This window comes from Podarcis liolepis (genome assembly GCF_965112155.1).
Source record: "Podarcis liolepis genome assembly, chromosome: 13".
Lineage (NCBI taxonomy): Eukaryota > Metazoa > Chordata > Lepidosauria > Squamata > Lacertidae > Podarcis > Podarcis liolepis.
This window is the reverse complement of record NC_139573.1, coordinates 31,249,399-31,269,428: the sequence shown is the minus strand read 5'-3', so window position 1 is coordinate 31,269,428 and position 20,030 is coordinate 31,249,399. Positions and strand designations below refer to the sequence as shown.

Here is a 20,030-nt window from a genome sequence, read left to right as displayed (position 1 = left end):
CGGCAATTGGAGAAAGGAGCAGATCTTCATTATGCTGCTGGACCATACCTGTAAGTGGAGGGCTGTTCACACAACACGTTTTCCCCGCACGCCACAAGTTTACGTCCAAGGAGCAAGTCCCCCAAACTGCTCATGCGGATGCGGAAAGTGCTGCGTGAACAGCCCCCCCAAATGGTAAGAAGGCAACTACTTACTCTAGACAATGGATCCTACATGGGAAGCTAATGCCAATTCAAAGCCATTCCTCCTCTGCCTCATGCTCCCCCTCCTTCTTTATACCCACAGGTATAAGGGCAGTTCACAATATAAAATGGATCAGCTGTACTACTTCAGACTGCCGGTAGGAGGTCATGTCATAGCAAAAGCAAAAAAAGGATGCTCCAAACAAACCCTCTAATACAAAAAAGTCCTCACACACAGTAATGTAGCAGAGTGTTCTAGCCTTTTCCCTGGTACACTGTTTTATTGTGTGCAGGGATTGGGGGGGTGGGGGGTGGCTGAATCTAGATACATGCAAAAAAACCCCCGCTGTGAAAATGCTTTTTTTTAATAAAAAAAGTTTTAAAATTTATATTGAATTTGCCATTAGCTCACCATCGACCATCTAGCGTCACATTTGTATAATGCACTTTAAACACACTTAAAACGTTCTATTTGCAGCTGTATAGCAGAGTCCCGTGTGTATCCATGCCTGGGTTGTGCCACTTCAGTCTGCTCACATGACTGAATGAGATTCCTGCATTGCAGGGGGGTTGGGCTAGATGACCCTTGAGGTCCCTTCCAGCTCTTCAATTCTATAATTCATGTGAGCACAGTGGCAGAGTCCAGGCACACATTGCTAAACCCCACCTACTGTTATATGCTTTTCTGGGATTCCATTTATAGGAAGGAAGGCCACCTTTGTTGAATGGGGAGAGTGCTTTAGACAGCTGGGAAGGGGGGGACTGCTTGTTCACTGTCCTTCAGAGCGCACCTCCCCCCCCCCCCCGTTTAATGCAATTTCCTAGTCCCTTGTGGAATCAGGAAGGGCAGAGCAGCAGGAGGGTGGTGGGGTGTGTGTATTTAATAGCTGATAGTAAGAAGATGCCGCAGCTCAGACTCAGAAATAGCAGGGATGTTCTAGGAGTCCGGAAATCTCCCCGGCCAACCTTGTTAAGACATGATTAGCTCTCGGTGACCTTGTCCAGAGGGTAAGTAGGGTGGATACTGATTTAGGGCCACCAGCAGAGCTGTCCAGCTGGCTTTCATTTGAGCTGGAGGGGGCGCTTCCACCTCAGAACGAGTTTCCCAGGCAAGGACATAAGAACAGCTCCTTCTGGACCAACATTTTAGCCCAGAGTTCTCTTCTCAGAATTGCCAACCAGAGGCCAGCCAAAGGAATTACAGGAATTAACCTGGCATATGTTATTGAATATCCATTCATTTGTTGGGCTTCCTTGTTTTCACCTCTCCTCCCGCGGAAACTCAGAGCCACCCACAAAGTTATCCCACCCACCCCTAAGCAGCCATCACAACAAAACTATAAAGCATTAGTTAAAAACCTATACAGTGGTACCTCAGGTTACATACGCTTCAGGTTACAGACTCTGCTAACCCAGAAATAGTACCTCGGGTTACGAACTTTGCTTCAGGATGAGAACAGAAATCGTGCTCTGGCGGTGCGGCAGCAGCAGGAGGCCCCATTAGCTAAAGTGGTGATTCAGGTTAAGAACAGTTTCAGGTTAAGAATGGACCTCTGGAACGAATTAAGTACTTAACCTGAGGTACCACTGTATAGCAGAATCCACTGCATGTAAACATAAGCACAATATCTAGCAGTCAGACCTGGGTAGACTCGCATTCCTCAAACTACGTGCCAGAGGCTTGAATAAACTGCAATGCTTTTAATTGACACTGAAAAGCCATCAGGGAGAGGGAAGAAGCAGGCTTTCCCAGGGAGGGAGTTCCACATATAGGGGCCACCACAGAGAAGGCCCTGGCATGTGCCACCGCCCTACGGATCGCTCCCACTGGTGGAACTACAAGCAGTGTCTCTCCTGCAGATCTCAAAGCAGGGGCTGGCAAGTAGAGGGAGAAACCTCTCAGTTGTTCATAGCTGGGATGTCACCTGCTGTACAAAGCTAAGAGCCACAGCTATTGCTGTGCTCGTTTTTTTCATCTGGCCATGCCCAGTCTTGTCTCTGGTCCCACCTACCTTTAGCTTGTGGCCTCCAAAAGATTGTCCATGAGGGTATGTGGCCCTCAGGTTGAGAAGGGGTTCACCACCAACCTGTTCAAGGAGTAACCCCCCCCCCCAAGTTGCACACCTGCTCTTCAGGAGAAGTGCAGCTCTATCCACAGAAGGCTGCCTACCCAACTCCTGAATCCAGGAGCCACTGGGATTCAGTCTCCAGGCCCCCATGACTGCCTTGAGACACTGGTCCTGCATCTGAATGGCCTTTCCTAACTCAGGTGGAATTGAGAGACAGGGTTGGGTATCATCTTCGTACTGCCAATGCTCAACTCCATATCCCTGGATGACAGCTGCCTGCACACACAGAGATGTCGAAAAGCCCTGGACACAAGCTGGAAGCCTGTGGAAAATATGTAGAAGCCGGCAGAGTGGATCCAGGATGATGTCATGGGTCAATGGCACCCTAAGCCACAGAAGGATCAAGGAGAATCAACAAGGTCACACCCTCCCAGTAAAGGTAATCAGCCAGAGTGAGCAAGGCCATTTCAGTGCCAAACCCAGACTGAAAAGTGTCTCAGGGAGAAATTTGATTCAGTTCACATTTAAAGGCCAACCAACCAAATTCATGTTTTCCAAAAGAATATGCAAACCAAAACGCAGCCATCTTTTGAAATGCACATTTCTCCAAATTTTGAGCCAAGTGGGGATTTGAAGTCTGGCCTACCCAGATCCTAGTCAGCAAACTATTTCAGCAGGGGGCCAGTCCACTGTCCCTCAGACCTTGTGGCGGGCCAGACTATATTTTTTGGGGGGGAAAAACAATGAAAGCATTCCTAGGCCCCACAAATAACCCAGAGATGCATTTTAAATAAAAACACATATTCTACTCATATAAAAGCACGCTGATTCCCGGACTGTCCACAGGCCAGATTTAGAAGGCGATTGGGCCGGATCTGGTCCCCGAGCCTTAGTTTGCCTACCCATGTCCTAGTCCAACCCTCTGACCACTGCATCACACAGGCTCTCAAGAGTTGTCTGTACACACGGGGAGGTGTGTTTTCAGACTAGTGTGCAACCGTGTTCTCTGTTCCTATCCCCTCAATGCACGTATACACAGACCTTCATATCTATACCATGTCTGTATTTTGCAGAGGTGGCCAAGTTACCATCCTGCTTCCTCTTTTGCCTATTGGATTCTTAGACAAGTTAAACATGGTGAGGGAGAGTGGCACATCTCTGCAGAGCCAGTAGGTCTGCCCTACCAGGAAGTGACCTGAGAAAGCACTCTGCATACACATGGAGGCAGTGAGGGCATTCTCAGCACCAGACAAATTATAGCCATTCCAGCAGAATGAGCCTTAGATTGACAAATAGCCTGGAGGTCACTTACAGAAATACTCCAGGGTCTCCTCAGTCTGCTGCGGCGTGAGGCTGCTGGCAGCGTCGAGAGCGATGAGCGGCGTGTGAATCCAATCGCCGTGGTCGTACCCAAACACGGTGTCTGCCCGGAGTTGGTACAGGGGTAGCTGCTCTCCCAGGAGGCTGATGATTTCAACCTCGGGGACATTGGTGCTACTGCAGAGCTCTGTGGGGAAGAGTAAAGAAATATTATGGCTTCGGCTAAAAAGGATTTGGGAAGGACAGAAAAGGGGTCTTTGGTTCTGAGCTTTTGCCAACCTGGTGCAGTTCAGGTGTTTCTGACTCTCATCAGCTCCAGTCTGATAGATCAGGCCTGGAGAACCTTTGACTCTCTGAGATGCTGCTGGTCTCCCCAATCCCAACAGTCACAGGCGTGATGGTAGTCAAGATACATGCTAGAGCTACAGGTTTCCCACTGCCAGAGATAGAACCACCATATGTGGCCCCAGTACCAGCTTTAAGCGTTTACACACCCAAAGTGAGGTTTCCCACATGCACCCCTGTTTTGGACTAGCTCACCAGTACAAAGAGAGGCAGATTAGGAGCAGGAATGAGACAGGGCCCCACAAAATCTGCTGCTTCCCAAAGTGATTGCTCCCATATCTCCATTAAAATATCAGCCCTGGGATTAGGGTAGCCAGGGATGGAGGGGAGAGGATAAGGGGACTTGCTAACCCCCCCTTTCTACACAACAAATAAAGGGGTGTGCAGGAACCCTGCCCTTCCCCACCCAACCCCGTCACCTGGCTATTCTACCTGGGAAACACCATACTGCAGGTATGGGGCACCCGTGGCTCTGCGGAACACACAGAATCATCTAGCCCAGTGTGGTGGTGGTGTGGTTAGCGTGTCAGATTAGGGTGACCAGGGTTCAAATCCCCGCTCAGCTGTGCAACTCCCTGGGTGGCCTTGGGCCAGTCACAGGTGCTTATCTTAACCTACCTCACAGGGTTGTTGTGAGAGGATAAAATGGGAAAGGAGAGAGATACTACTTTGAGCTCCTTAAAAGAAAGATGAGATATAAACGTAATGCATACATGACCCCTGACCATTAGGTCCAGTCGTGGCCGACTCTGGGGTTGCGGCGCTCATCTCGCTTTATTGGCCGAGGGAGCCGGCGTACAGCTTCCGGGTCACGTGGCCAGCATGACTAAGCCACTTCTGGTGAACCAGAGCAGTGCACGGAAACGCCTTTTACCTTCCCGCTGGAGCGGTACCTATTGATCTACTTGCACTTTGATGTGCTTTTGAACTGCTAGGTTGGCAGGAGCAGGGACCGAGCAACGGGAGCTCACCCCGTCACGGGGATTCGAACTGCCAACCTTCTGATCGGCAAGCCCTAGGCTCTGTGGTTTAACCCACAGCACCACCCGCGTCCCAATGCATACATACATTCCATAAAAATATGGAGGTCTTTTCTTTTTAAGAACTTTTGGGGGTTTGTGAGTGGGGGAGCTGGCTTCCTTTGCAGTTTGTGAGTTGACTCACGTGCTCGAGATCTGGAATAATTAGCATGGTATAGGAAATTTTCTGCAATGTAATAAATCTACAATACTAATTCCGACCCATTTTCTGTAATTGCGAAACCTGGAGCGTGAGGGTGTGCAGAAGGGCCACACAGATCTCCTTTTTCGAGAGTCTAAAGCCTAGCAATTGCAAAGAGAGCAGCTCTGCTTCTTCTTTGCCTCCTCAACCAGCAATAAACCGCTGCTTTCTCTCCTACTGAAAGAGAACTGCTGCCTCCTTGTGGGCGGATGTGGGTAGATAACGTGGCGAGAAAGAAATTGGAGGTTTTCAGAGGGACAGAACTGGAGTCAGGTAACAACTATTCCAGAGGGACGGAAGTTGGTTTGAATGAGGAGTTGCTGCTCCTGCGTGTGAACACTCATCCAGCCTTGTTTTCAGTCAAGCAGCAGCTGCAAGGTTTTGTAACTGTTCCGAAAAGCTGCAAAACTGGTTTAGCAAGAGGCAGCAGGATGAGAGGGCTGCCTTGTGCAGCAGCCGCCACAGATGCCAGCTGGTGCCTTCCATCTGCTTGGCATCACGCAGTTGAAGGCTGCTGATCACACTGGTAAGCCAAGCCTCTCTCGAACAACTTCCAGCTCCCTTAAAGGCCATTATCTGCCTCCAAGCTCCTCGGCTCATGAGAGAAAGTTGATTAACAGTGGCCTCTGTTTTCAAACTTTCTTCAAGGAGTATGGGATTCAGGTATAGATGTGTGGGTGGGTGTAAAACACAGCAGGATTGCCTTGCTGAGTTATGTCTCCATGATACCACTTTGAACAGCCATGGCTTCCCCCAAAGCATCCTGGGAAGTGTAGCTTGTTATGAGTACTGAGAGGCTGTGAGAAGATCCCTATTCCCCTCAGAGCTACAATTCCCAGAGTTTCCTTAGAAGACGTATTGACTGTGAAACCACTCTGAGAATTGTATCTCTCTGAGGGGAATAGGCATCTCCCCTCAAAAAAACCCTCTCAGACCCTTTAACAAACCACAGCTCCCAGAATGCTTTGGGGGAAGCCATGGTATCATAGCGCTTTAAATATATGGTACCTTGCCCTTACTCCTCGTCAGTTTTCGGAAAGCAGAGCTATGTTCTAACACTTGGCAGAAGGACCACAAGAGCCTGTGGCTATACCACAGAGGCCTGCCAAACAGGGGTGCCATTGGGGGGAGGCGGGGGGCTGAGTCCCCCCAAAAAATTCAAGGAGGGGGCCAAGCTCCCTCAATATTCTGCAGCTGTAGTGGGCCCTGTTGGGCCTTCCCAAGGCTGCGGCAGGCCCACAAAAAGTTGGGCAGAACCAGGCACGTGTGCTGCCAAATAACCATTGGATTTTAACCAATGTTCAAACCTAGCTGGCATGAGCAACCTTCAGGGCTCATTTACTTATTTAATAAAATTTATACACTGCTTGATTGTTAAAACAAAAACAAAAAAACAAAAACAAAACAAAACCTCAAATTGGTTTGCAAAAAGAAAAAAACAATAAACTCAATTTTAAAAATTGCAACAACACTGTAAAACATACAAAAGTTAAAATAGCAAAGCAGATTATAAATTGACTCAGCTTTCTAAGCATTTAGGCAGACTTGTCTAAATAAGAATGCTTTCAGCTAAGAAGAACGCAGTGAAGATGCCTGCTTGATATCCATAGGCAGGGAGTTCCAAAGTGTCGGTGCTCTTATGTATTCAGTGGCCCGAGCTTGTGTCTGGACTAAGGAATTTGAGCCCCTGTGTTCTGATTTGATACATGATATCCAATCCCAGAACATTTCAGGATTTGGGAATCTGCCATTGGCCCTTAAACTCTGAGTCATGATTCGCAGCTTGGAAGTTTAGACAGCCAATCACGTTGGGAGTGGGAGTAGCCCAGACCTTCAGAAATGTATATAAGTAGTTGCTTTGCCCCTGTTGTCCTGTTCTGTTCAAGTAGAGGTTCTTGCTGTTATCACTGTGTCTTGCCTCGTGGGAACCCACCTACACTTCTGGTGCTGCCATGCCAAATGATCAAGTTCTTACCAATGCAGCACGGGTATTATGCGGCACCAGTGGCAGTGCCAATTCCGCTGATTGAAGCAGTCGCGTGGGCACACGTGATGGTAAGGCGATCTCGTAGGTCAAACCGGTCCCAGGTATGAGAGCTGCAGTAGTCCATCAGCATCGGGAGGGCCACATGTACCTCCTCCTGCTACACAGAGACCTTAGAAATCCACACAGAAGGAAGATCCACAGTTGTCCCATATCCTGGGAGCCTCATTGTAACAGGCGGCAGCCGGTGGAGAATGATTCATTGAGGAAAGCAGGGCAGCTTGAACTGAAAGACAGACTCAGCGCAGCCCATTGTGCTTGCCAGCACTAGTCCCAATGGCAAACAGACATCCTTTTTTCCATATCGGCTCCACCCAGGCACGATGGTTCGATTTCATTTTAATCAGAAGTTGCCAACTTAGGCATGATTGGAGCCAAACCAGCTATGTTGGCAGGGAGTGGCGCAGTCTGATCTCCTGGAGAACTGCAGGCCTGTACTTGTGAAGACTGTTCTCAGGATCTGGTTTCCCTTCCCTACAGGAAACTTCAGGGCTTCTTTAAGGTGGCAAAGATTGAGAACGGCCACAGCTGCTGGAACCAGAGCAAAGTTTTCTGGTGAATCCCATGCCCACAAGCAGGGTTGTCTCTCTCTGCCAACTTTCTTTTTTCACCCTAGGAAGGTTCCTGTATCTCTAACAGTTGCACAACGGGTAGAAATTCAACAGGCTTCCCATCGCTGCAACTTTGTGCAGGGGAAATGTTGCATCCACTAAATTCTGCCTCCCTTACAAACAGTCCTAAGCCATATTCCTACTCAACTCTAAAGTCCCTTTCAAAGCTGGGATGGCTCAGTCAGCAGAGCACAAGACTCTTAATCTCAGGGTTGTGGGTTTGAGCCCCATGCTGGGCAAAAGATTGCTGCATCGCAGGACTAGATGACGCTCACGGTCCCTTCCAACTCTACAATTCTATGAAATGGGTGTGGCTTATAAGAGCTGGAGTTCTTGCTTGCTGCAGTTCTTGTTTTGCTATCCTGGTGCATTACATCTACAGCTGCAAACTTTTTTTTTTTTACAGCTGCTTTTAAGCCAGCCACTTCTCCTGTGTCATGATCTGCAAACTGCAGAAGGCGATGATGCAATCTCCATGCTGTAAAACAGGGTTGAGGAGGTTGCAAGTTCATCTACAGGTTTTGTTGAACTCCAATCAACCCTAATTGGCACGAACGCCGGTCAGCATTGGACAAAAGTCCAGCAGGATCCAGAGTGCCTCCAGTTCTCCATCCTTGCTGTCAATAAAGCTACTGTAAAAGGCAAAGCAGCCGCCTAGGATGGTCTTTTTTCTAAGTTAGTTGCCATCGTATTTACAAGTGGATAGAAATTGCCATGGGGGAACGGGTCTCTCCAGTGGGCATCAAGTTAGATTCTAGGTTTTCTGGGTTGGTGCATGGGCCAAATAGGATAAGGACCCCAACTTTGGGACTGTCTCTGCTGTTGGCAGAAAGGTCATATTTCCATAAAGCATCATTTCATTTCCTTAATTGAAGGTAGTGCAATGCCCTTCCATTCCCAAAGAGGGCTTGTGTAATAGTGGAGAGTTTAAGTGGGCAAGCTGTGAACCAGGAAGTCCCTGGCTCAAATTGCACCCCGAGAATAAACTTTAGGTGAGTTGCTGTTATCTCAGCCTTAGTCCTGAACTTGCAATGCAAAGATAATAATACGGACCATCCTCTTTATGCGTGAGATAATGTGTGAGATAATATTTCTGGCTGCAGTGGTACCATCAGCAATGTCCTGAGCCCCATTAAGAAGAATGAGCAGGATGCCCCCCCCCCAAATGTAACAGGAGTGGCTTAACACATTTCACATGAATACCCCTAAGGAGACTTACTTCTGAGTAGACATGCATAAGATTGCGCTGAATAAGAACACATGCAAAATAAACTATTCCAGTTCAATTACTTCTGAGGAAAATAGGAATTATTCTGAGAACTTTTTTAAAGGGAATATACAACTTTACAGTAGTACCTTGATTCTTGAATATAATCCATTTCGGAAGTCTGTTCGACTCCCAAACCCGTTTGAAAACCAAGGCATGGCTTCCAAATGGCTGCAGGAGCTTCCTGCACTCAATCAGAAGCCGCATTGGATGTTTGGCTTCCGAAAGACGTTTGAAAACCGGAGCACTTCCAGGTTTTTGCCATTTGGGAGCTGATTTGTTCATCAACTAAGCCCTTCGAGAACCAAGGTTCCACTGTATATTGAATTTATACTCATTTAACAGCTAAGGCTTCTTCCAACACACACACACACACACACCCCAAGAATTGCAGGAGGCTTCTAAGAATCTTTTACTGTACATCTCTAGCGCCGCCCTCCTTCCAGAACTATATTTCCCTGAATTCCCTAAGGAAAGAAAAGCACTCTCTGATAGCACTTTAAGCAGTCATGGCTTCCCACAAAGAATGCTGGGATCTGTAGTTTGTTAAGGGGGCTAAGCGTTGTGAGGAGACCCCTGTTCCCCTCACAGAACTGCAATTCCCAGAGTTCCCTGTGAAGAGAGGTTGGCTGTCAAAATACAGGTGTGCTCCCCTGGCAGTACCCACCAGTGAGGGTGGTTGCATCATGCTGCTTCCGTCGCCCATCCGGGGTTGAGGCAGAAGCTGCTGGTGCTTCGCTGAGGAGGAAAACGGGCTGGTTACTATCAGGAAGGCTCCGGCCTGGCTGTGCCTGCTCCAAAGCTGATGTGTCCAGTTTGGCTGGTGTCACGGGGGGTGGGGGGCAGGATGTAGCTGTCACATGCGCCACACAGTACCAGGCGTGGGTAAGGGAGAATGGTGCGGGACTCTACCTCTGCTCCACACCTGGGGAAAGGAAAAGAAGCAGCATTAGCATACCCTCCGAGTGTCCTGTTTTTGCAGGGACAGTCCCAGAATTATGAAAGCTATCATCCCAGCTTCTGATTTGAACCCGGAATGTCCCTATTTTCATCGCCGCTTAGCTCTGCAAGAAGGATGAGCCGGCACTCGTTCTGAGTGGCGATGTACCGAAGTGACTTCAGAGCAACCCATTGCAGTCTATTGCAGCCTAACAGGATGGCCCCTCAGGAATCTGTCACCCATACACATGCACATGAACGCACACGAATCTGCAAATCTGTCTGTGCTTGGCTACCCAGAGCTTAAATGCATGACCTTTCACACACCCTTTCAAAGAGATGCATTTGGAGAAGACCCCTGACTTGCCTGAGAGAGAGAGAGACAGAGAGGGAAGACCTGAAATACAGGACAAAACTGCAATACAGAACGTAGCATTTTACATTGAAATACGGGACAATCCTGTACTATGCAGTACAGGTGACAACCCTACATTTAAAACACATTTCTCCCTCCCCAACCAAAGAATTCTGGAAACTGTAGTTCATAGATTTTTTAGAGATTAAAGAATTGTAGAGTTAGAAGGGGGCCCTGAGGGTCATCTAGTCCAACCCCCTGCAATGAAGGAATATGCAGCTGTCCCTTAAAGGGGATCAAACCTGCAACCTTGGTGTTGTCAGCACCACGCTCTTGCACCAACTGCCTAGTTGTTTTATTAGTATTATTATTTATTAAATTTATTAGTCATTTTACCTTGCCCAGAACAACCCAAAGTGACTTACAACCAAGCAAGCAAGCTAACAAACAAACAAAAAAATTCACATAGATACTTTAAAACCAATGGGAGGAGGGATAAATACATTAAAAACATCCCACTCACTTCCAAAAGGCCACAAGTAGTTAAAGGCCTAGTTGTAGAGGAAAGGTTTTACCTGGCCCTTATCGTTTGCCTCTCACAGAGCTACAATTCCCAGCACACTGAACAAACTACAGTTCCCAGGAGTCTTGAAGTGAGTGGAGAAAATGTGCACTGTATATATGGTGTGACTGTACGCAGCCTCTGATTGATGTGGTTAGCAAAGACAAAATAAAGTGACCTCTCCAATGCTCAGGGAGAATCCTCCAAAGCGGGGAACTGATCCCTGGGGAATCCCTTGAGTGAATGAATGCCTTAAATGGAAGACAGGCGAACAGACAGACAGACAGACAGACAAAAATAATAAACCGGGAGCTTGACATCAACTTGGTTCCCTGTCATTTCATCAAGTTAAACTTTCAAGGCCCCAAAGGCAGGGCATCCTGCTCTTCCTCTTCCAATGTGCTCCTGGTATCTCTCTCTCTCTCTCTCTCTCTCTATATATATACATATAAATAAGGCAAAGGACTCCTGGAGAGCCAGTGTGGTGTAGTGGTTAAGAGCGGTAGTCACGTAATCTGGGAAACCGGGTTCGTGTCTCCGCTCCTCCACATGCAGCTGCTGGGTGACCTTGGGCCAGTCACACTTCTGTGAAGTCTCTCAGCCCCACTCACCTCACAGAGTGTTTGTTGTGGGGGAGGAAGGGAAAGGAGAATGTTAGCCGCTTTGAGACTCCTGAAGGGGAGTGAAAGGCGGGATATCAAATCCAAACTCTTCCTCTTCTTCTTCTACCGGTAAGTCCAGTCAAAGGCAACTATGGGGTTGTGGCGCTCATCTCACTTTCAGGCCAAGGGAGCCGGCGTTTGTCCACAGACAGCTTCCGGGTCATGTGGCCAGCATGACTGAGCCGCTTCTGGCACAACAGAACACCATGACTGAAACCAGAGCGTACGGAAATGTTGTTTACCTTCCCGCTGCAGTGGTACCTATTTATCTACTTGCACTGGCATGCTTTCGAACTACTAGGTTGGCAGTTCTTTATATAGGAACAAAACGAAATGAGCTGTTTGAGGTTGCTTTTCTGGCTAGGACGTGCCCGCTTGGACACTGGCACAACATTGGAGATTTATTGCTGGTCTTGCGCTGGATTTATAGCACAAATAGCTGTGGGTGTGACGTGGGAGTGAGGGTTGTTGCAGATGCGTAAAACATCACGTACCAGGTGGCAAGGTTGAAGGAAGGTGGACTTTCCTCCCTAGGTCACGAGGCTCCAGAGAGCTAGGCATCACAATACAGATCAAAATAAGGAACTAAAGGGGGGTGTCAGCTACTGAGTTAAATCATACCTTAGCACTTCCTCCCCCCAATTCCGTTCATTCTCTCCTTGCTGGGGTCTTGAGCAAGCAGATTTGAGGACTAAACTACTTGCGAGGTTAAACAAAAGCACAGCTATGCAGATAAAAGGCCACAAGGCCACCCTTCAAATTAAAGGCCCAGAATCCCAGGTAAAGGTGCCTAAAAATAAAGATGCCATCAGACACGCCTCCCTGGAGAGAGCACTCCACAAGCAGGGGGCCACCACTGAAAAGGCTCTTGTGTTGCCCACCCCTCCAAACCTCCCATAAGGGGGGAAACACACAAAGAAGGGCCTCGGATGACGCAGACCCATCTTTTGTTTCTACCTATCTTTTTATTTTTTTAATACATTTATTTATTTGGTTTTTCAAATTAGAATTTTACAATCACATATCCAACATACAACATAAAAACAAGATTCCACAGAATCTGCTGGACTTCTCTCCTCCCCTTTGTGGGTCCTATTATTAATCATTTCCTCCTTCATATTTTATAATAATCCAAATCTTTTACATCTCCATTATGTCCAAAATTCACCATTAAACTACAAGTGTTATTCCAATTCTACCAAAGATTTTAACTGTTTACAATGGTTTTTAAGGTGAATTATCAATTTTCCCCATTCCTTATTAAAATTTTGGTCTTCCTGATTCTTCCAGTCATTTTTGCCATTTTGGCATAATCCATCAACTTAATCTGCCATTCTTCTCTGGTCGGGGTTTGGCCTTCTTTCCATTTGTTTTCACCTGTCTCGAAGCAGCTGGACAGGCTGCCAATTTGCCTCTGGGCCCAATTTCAAAGCTTGAAGCCCCTGGCAAAGAGATCCGCTAGCCAACCAAAAGGGGAACCCAAGTTTTTCTCCTCAGAACTCAACTGAACTCACGTGTTCTGTTTTTATTTGGAGAAGTGCAATAAAGGAGCCTTTTACGACAAGGGCAACTCCCTGACAGAAACTCTCTCCTAGGGCACGAAGGCCTCAACCCATCATGTTTGTTTATTATCCGAGCCAACGGCCGCTCCTCTTCCTCGTCTGCCTTGTGACTGCCGTTTGGAGCCACAAGGCATCATCAGCAGGGTAGGTTATTATCAGGTGCTCTCAGACAGCTGTCTCCCGCTTAGAACTTCGGCTGAATTTCAATTCCTTCTTCTTCCTTTATCCCTCGCAGTTGCAGAGGTGGCCTTCCCATCAGCTAAGCCGAGGTTCTTAAACAACAGATTCTGAACACTGTTAAGTCCGCAGTCCTGGTGTGCTTCCAGGGTCCCAGAGCAAACTGAATAATTGCTCTTTTGTCATCAGAACCAAGTGGGTTTGCAATGGGCTTCCTTCCACACTTGGGTGGGATATTGTGCTTTTACTGGGAGTATATCCCTCTGTGTCGAGTCCACAATAGCAGGCACGGTACAGCCGTCCTTTAGGTATCACTTTCCTACCCCACCTTTCCTCACAGGAGCTGTACCTTCCCACTGCATCTTCAACAACAATCCTGTGAGGTAGGTTAGGCTGAGAGATGACAACTGACCCAGGGAGCTTCATGGTCGAGTGGTGGTCTCCCAGGTCTCAGTCCGAGGAGTGAGGAATTGGATCTGGCTGGCAGACTCAATCAGGGCCGGCCCACCCATGAGTCAAGGTGAGGTGGTTGCCTCGGGCGGCAGGAGCCACAGGGACAGCAGATCTGGCTTCCAAGGAATGAACTGCCCACTGCTGCAGTAGCAGCAACAGCTGTGGCAAATTCCTTGGAGCCTGGATCTTCCTTTTCCTTGGAAGCCCCCACAATGCTGACCCTACAGCGAACTCTTGGGAAAGAGAAGGTGCTGGTGGTTTCCTCCCACCCCTAGGGAGCAAATGGCAGGAACTGCCCTCTAGGGACTCCTGGGGTCTGCACCCACCTGGTGTGATTCAGAGCAGGCCCTTTTTCTCCCCACAGTGGCCTTGGATTCCCACTTCAAACTTCAGGGAAGGGTGATTTACTTCCCACTTTGTTCCCAATGTAGATCTTCACTTATGCCTTCTTCCCAGTCCAGGAAAGGGAGTCACTATTTTGTGGTTTGCCTCAGGTGGCCAAATATCTTGGGCCAGCCCTGGACCAGATCCTGATCTCCACACACCTCCGCAGGGCCCTCTTTGGCATCTGGGTGGGGCCACCCAGCTGCCAATCACCTGATGTCACAATGGCATCAGTTGGCCTGTTTCGTCCCCATGTGCTCTGAAATAAAATCAGGCAGGCACTACTTCCTAGCACCAAATTTCTACAGGTTATCAGCCCTGGGAGAAGTCTTGTGTGCAGCGCTACCCAGGCATTGAGAATGAGCTGCTGGTGGACTCCTGGGAGGTCCAGTGCCTGCAAAGCGTCTTTCATCCAAAACCCCGCCTTTACCTGTCCCACCTTTGATGTCATATATTCACCCTAAGGGACACAGGTGGCGCTGTGGGTTAAACCACAGAGTCTAGGACTTGCCGATCAGAAGGTCAGCGGTTCGAATCCCCGCAATGGGGTGAGCTCCCGTTGTTTGGTCCCTGCTCCTGCCAACCTAGCAGTTCGAAAGCACATCAAGTGCAAGTAGATAAATAGGTACCGCTCCGGCGGGGGGGGGGGGTAAACGGCGTTTCCGTGCGCTGCTCTGGTTCGACATTACCCGGAAGCTGTACACTGGCTCCCTCGGCCAAAAAAGTGAGATGAGTGCCGCAACCCCAGAGTCATCCACGACTGGACCTAATGGTCAGGGATCCCTTTACCTTTACCTATTCACCCTAATGACCTCATTGGCCAACAGGGGAGTCCTAACGGGCTTAATTTGACCCACAGGCAAAAGATTCTCTCCTGCTCTGTCCTAATGGAACACTCTAACCACTACCCTGTATGTGGGGAAAGATACCATTTGCCCCCTTTTAAAATAAAACATTTCCCCCCTCTCCAATTCTTTTTCTTTAAGAATCAATTATTTCACCCCACTCTGCCCCGACCCACCTCATACTGCGGCCTAGAAAGCTACACAGCGACTTCGCTTACAAGGGCAAAATGACAGCTACGTGATCTGGGCACGCTGCAGCAAAGCCCGTCCAACGGTGCGAAACAGCAAGCCGGCAGGAGTCTTCCTGAGCTTCCTGTCTGCAAACGGGCTGCACGGGCAGAGAAAACTGTGCAGTCTCAGGAATGGGAATCTTGGCAGCCAACCAGCCTCTCGGTGAGGGACGTTTGCTGTCAGGTGGGATAACAGGACAAGCCAGGACTCCACACCTCAGGGGTATGCACAGCCTGCAACCCTTCAGATGTCGTCGGACTCTAAAACCCATTAGCTCCTGCCAGTATGGCCAACGGTCTGGGAGTTGTAGTCCAACAATGTCTAGAGTGCCGAAGGTTCCCCACCGACTGGCCGCCATGCTGGATGTTCCAAATTATAGCGAGCAACCCAGCTGCACGGCCCCCTGAGCTGTGGTTGTCTCTGTAACTTTGCAGAGTTGTTTTTGCTGCTAGGAAAGGCTATTAGAGAGGAGGAGAGCTTCCCCTCCCTCTCTCCCCGGTCTCCTTCCTTCGCTTCTGTCCATCCTACCCGTCCATTCTTCCCTCCCAGCCTCCCTTTCCCCCATCTTAACTGCTCAAGGAGAAGGAAGGGCACAGACCGTGCTGCTCCTTGTGCTTCTGCAGGCTCCGGTGTCTGTCTCCCCCTGGGAATGAGGTGGTGTCTTCTGTGAGTCAGCTCTCAGATTCCTTGGCTGCCAGCGTTGTGTGGCTTTGCAGCTTTGCTTGGCCTGGTTCCTGTTGGCATGTTCGCTCAGCCTGCAGGGAGAGCCCAAGACATTTTGCTGCCTGAGGCAGGGGACAAGATGGTACCCCCCCCAATCCATGTGCAGAGGCTGACCAGCGTGGTCGTTCAGGGCTGGCACCAGACTCCTGGGGAGCCTTCAGCCAGGGCTGCCCATGGGCCCCATTTATTCTGCCTCAGCAGAAGCAGCAACACCAACTTTTGCATATCTGTGGGCCAAAGCACTACATTTGGGGTAAATTAAAATGACGGGCAGCCATGGTGGAAGGGAGCCGAAACCTGCATTGATGCCCAACCACTGCTATCTATCTGGGGTACCAGAGAGGAGGGTGGTAAATGGTGGCACAGTCTGGTCAGGTTATTTACTCTTCTGAGCTGGTGACTGATCTGGCTAAATGCTGACCAGTGGCCATTGTTAAGGATGAATATGTTGGTTTTGGTTTCTTTCATTTTTCCAAACTTAAATTCAGTTCTCCACATTTCTACAGCAATTTGTTGTTGTTGGTTTTTTTTGTTTTTTTTTTTTTGTTTTTTTTTTTTTTTAAAAAAGCCCTTATCAAAACCATGCTGGCTAGGGTTGGTGAGAGTTGTGGTCCAACAATGTCTAGATGGTTGCAGATTCTGCATCCCTGCTGCAAAGAGGCCTGTAAGAAAGCATCTGAAGAACAGGAGGCCAGAGTTACTCTAGAATAACTTCCACGTCAGGCTCACTGAGGACTAAGGAGACTCCAATGCTGTGGTTTAACTGGGACTGTGAACACTGAACTGTCCTGGCACCAGGGGCAAAACCAGGCTTTATTTCACCCAGGTTAAAGACCCAGTTTGGCACACACACTCCCCAAACATTTGCGCACGCACACACAGGCTGGGAACCTCAGTGGTGCTCCTCTGGAGGCTTCACCTGGGGCAAAAAAATCCCGAATAGCCCCCATGTAGCCTGGCAGAGATATCACCTTGCCAACAAAGGTCCGTATAGTAAAAGCTATGGTTTTCCCAGTAGTGATGTATGGGAGTGAGAGCTGGACTATAAAGAAGGCTGATTGCCGAAGAATTGATGCTTTTGAATTATGGTGCTGGAGGAGAGACTCTTGAGAGTCCCATGGACTGCAAGAAGATCAAACCCACCATTCTTAAGGAAATTAGTCCTGAGTGCTCACTGGAAGGACAGATCCTGAAGCTGAGGCTCCAATACTTTGGCCACCTCATGAGAAGAGAAGACTCCCTGGAAGAGACCCTGATTTTGGGAAAGATGGAGGGCACAAGGAGAAGGGGACGACAGAGGACAAGATGGCTGGACAGTGTTCTTGAAGCTACCAGCATGAGTTTGACCAAACTGCAGTGGAAGACAGAAGTGCCTGGCGTGCTCTGGTCCATGGGGTCATGAAGAGTCGGACACGACTAAACGACTAAACAACAACAAAGCCTGGCATTTCTTTGTTTTCTATCCTAATGTGTATGTGTATTTTTGCCCAATGAAAACAATGGAAAGATCAGCTTTCTCTACAGCTAAGATGCAGACGCCTTTCCATTCTGTCTGCTGAATAATTCTGTGCGGCAGCAAAGCTTGCATAGTTCTTTAGCAGCATTCAAAGCGATAGACATCTTTGACGCTCTTGGTGTCAACATAGCAGTTTGCGCTCAGCCCGTGGAGCCATCCCCAGGTGCCACCCTTCTTGCCCTTAAGCCAATGTACCTGTTGCCAAATAGCAGTCTCCCTGCCAGCCAGAAAAAAGATCAACTGCTTAATAGCTCCAAGCTGACTGCACCCAGAATAAAATGCCTGGCCATTGTCTAAACAAGGAGTCGGGGGGGGGGTGAAAGGAGAAAAGGAAAATACCTCCTGTTACACACAAAAAACCCCCAGTTTGATTTAGGAGCCATTACAAGAAATGGGGAACAGGGACAATGAGTTGTACAGAATGCTGAAGTCCTACAACTGACACCTGGAATTCCTGCGTGGCCCCATTCTTATTTTGCAGACTGCACAGTGCCCTGTCTACATACTTCTATGTCGATCCCCATAATCCTAATGACTAGCAACTTGATATACACGGTTTTAAATGAAAGCAGAGATTCTTATCACGCCGAGTGTTTCAACAAATAAGACATTCTATCCATGCACAGAGCAGCAATAGGACTGCAGAATCCAAGCATAAACTGACGGCAATCTGATAAAGGACTTGAGGCATCTTTTTAGCTATGCGCTGCTGCAATCTCAGCTGTGCACTGAAAAGTTCCCAAGTTCAGTTATCTCCAGGTGGGGAGACCCTGAAAGAGAGCTGCTGCCAGCCAGTGTAGGAAACACTGAGCCAGATGGACCAATGCTCTGACTCGATATTAAGGCAGTTTCCAAACATTCCTAAAGATCCAGAAGGATCGATTCTGCCACACAGTTCTGGGCTGTCTGGGACACAGCAGCCACTTCTGCTGGCTAAGGCTGAGCACCCACCAAAGTCATCCAATGTGAACCCCCACCTCCCCTCCCGCCATTGGAGAAACATCCTCTGGCACGCAAGCCTATTCATATTTCACCCGGGGCCTTATTATGAATGCTACTAATGAACCGTGAAAAGCTATTAACTACGTCCCGGCTAATCAAACTTTTTAGCCAAGAGGGAAAGGGAAGCAAACTTGTTCTTTCTTGCTTTCTCTCTCTCTCTCCCTTTCAAAAAGTTAAGTCAGATTAATGAAAATTAGGAGAAGCATTTCTAATTCGCAGGAAGGAGATAGCCAAGGGGAACAGGACATTTCCCACTATCTTCTTTTCTATTGCTGCTTTGCACAAATGGAAAGAAAAGGCAAAAACCTCTTTGTGTGCATTTGGGGTAGAGGGGTGGCTGCGAGGATCTGGGAATGTTATAGCGCTGACGTCTGAACAACCCAAATATTGCTGATCTCTTACAGCTCACAGATCCTCACTTTCCACGAGTTTCTATCCTATGTGTTCCCTATACAAGTTTGCAGAACTTTTGTCGAGTGATGAGATCCTAAGGTGTGGAGGGGGGAGGCTGTGAAAAAGTTGAGGGTTTATCCTCTTTTATTTCTGTGCGAGAAGATTGCCCGTGCTTTTCACAGCCAACATGAAAGACAGCTCCTCGACCGCTGTCCCCTGTCATGGCGATGGGGAGTTATGGGGAAGCTGCACCTGTTGAATTCCTGTCCGTCCTGCAGCGGCACAAGGCAGAGGGTCCCACTTGAACACACACACACACACCTCCAGCCTAAAACTTAGGCGAGGCCCTTGGGATGCTTGCAAATTCAGTGTGCAGCAATGCACATCCCTCTTCCTGCCGTTATGAAAACACCCACCAACCCACCCATCCCTTTTCTTCTTCCCTTCTTCTCTTGCAAGTTAGTTGCTTTAGCAAAAAATAAAAAAAAACACAGCGTAAGCAAATTTGACTTACTTCTTGTGCCCGAAGCTCTCCTCGTCCTCCTCCGTGCGCCAGATACAGCCCAGAATGAACTGCTGAAAACTTTCGCCTCTCCTTTCTCTTTCCTCCAGCCTGGTGAACAAAGCCTCTCCTCCAGCAGGTGCGAAGGCAGAGAGGGCTGGCCACACTGCCTGCTGGGAATTGTAGTCCAGACGGGAGCAAACGAGGTTATTTATAGTTCCTAGCTGGAACCTTATTCCCCAACCTCTGATTTGTTCGTGTGCATATCTGGCTTTGCTGGGCGGGAGGGTCAGGTAAGTGACAGAGTTTGTGATCCTGTCAAGCAGGGGAATGCTTTCATATTATTATTTTTAATACAAACTCCCCACCTCCAGTATTTCCCATATCTGTATTTATAATATTTATTTTAAAGAATATTCAGTGCTGCTGGTTTGTGCATGTAGCAATGTGTTGTGCTTTTTCTTACTTTTGAGCATTCACACCTATCCTGAGTGTTGTCAAAACTGAAAGCTTGCTTCCAACATTTTGGGTATTTGTTTATTTATCCAAAATAAACATAAACAGAGAAATAAAAAATGCAATACATTTAAAAGGGGGGAAAATACAATACACATAATCAACCAATTCACTAAGTAATTATCTATTACTGCTGCATATTCTATTTT

At 48.2% G+C, this 20,030-nt stretch overlaps 1 protein-coding gene across 4 annotated transcripts in view; it reads right to left on the bottom strand.

The window, feature by feature from the left end:
- Nucleotides 1–19,507, bottom strand: part of LOC310690536 (trafficking kinesin-binding protein 1-like) — a 54,449-nt gene extending 34,942 nt beyond the window's left edge. Inside the window, exons 1-4 of one of the 4 annotated variants that reach the window (XM_083469655.1) lie at nt 19,378–19,487; nt 15,828–15,984; nt 9,727–9,984; nt 3,564–3,758 (exon numbers count right to left, since the gene is read on the bottom strand). The gene's annotated coding sequence lies outside the window, so the exon portion shown is untranslated. Of the gene's footprint in view, nt 1–3,563; nt 3,759–7,112; nt 7,262–9,726; nt 9,985–14,095; nt 14,332–15,827; nt 15,985–19,377 lie in introns of those variants that run through there. The other 3 variants (XM_083469654.1, XM_083469656.1, XM_083469657.1) reach the window with 3 other exon arrangements.
- Between the last annotated feature and the right edge of the window lie 523 nt (nt 19,508–20,030).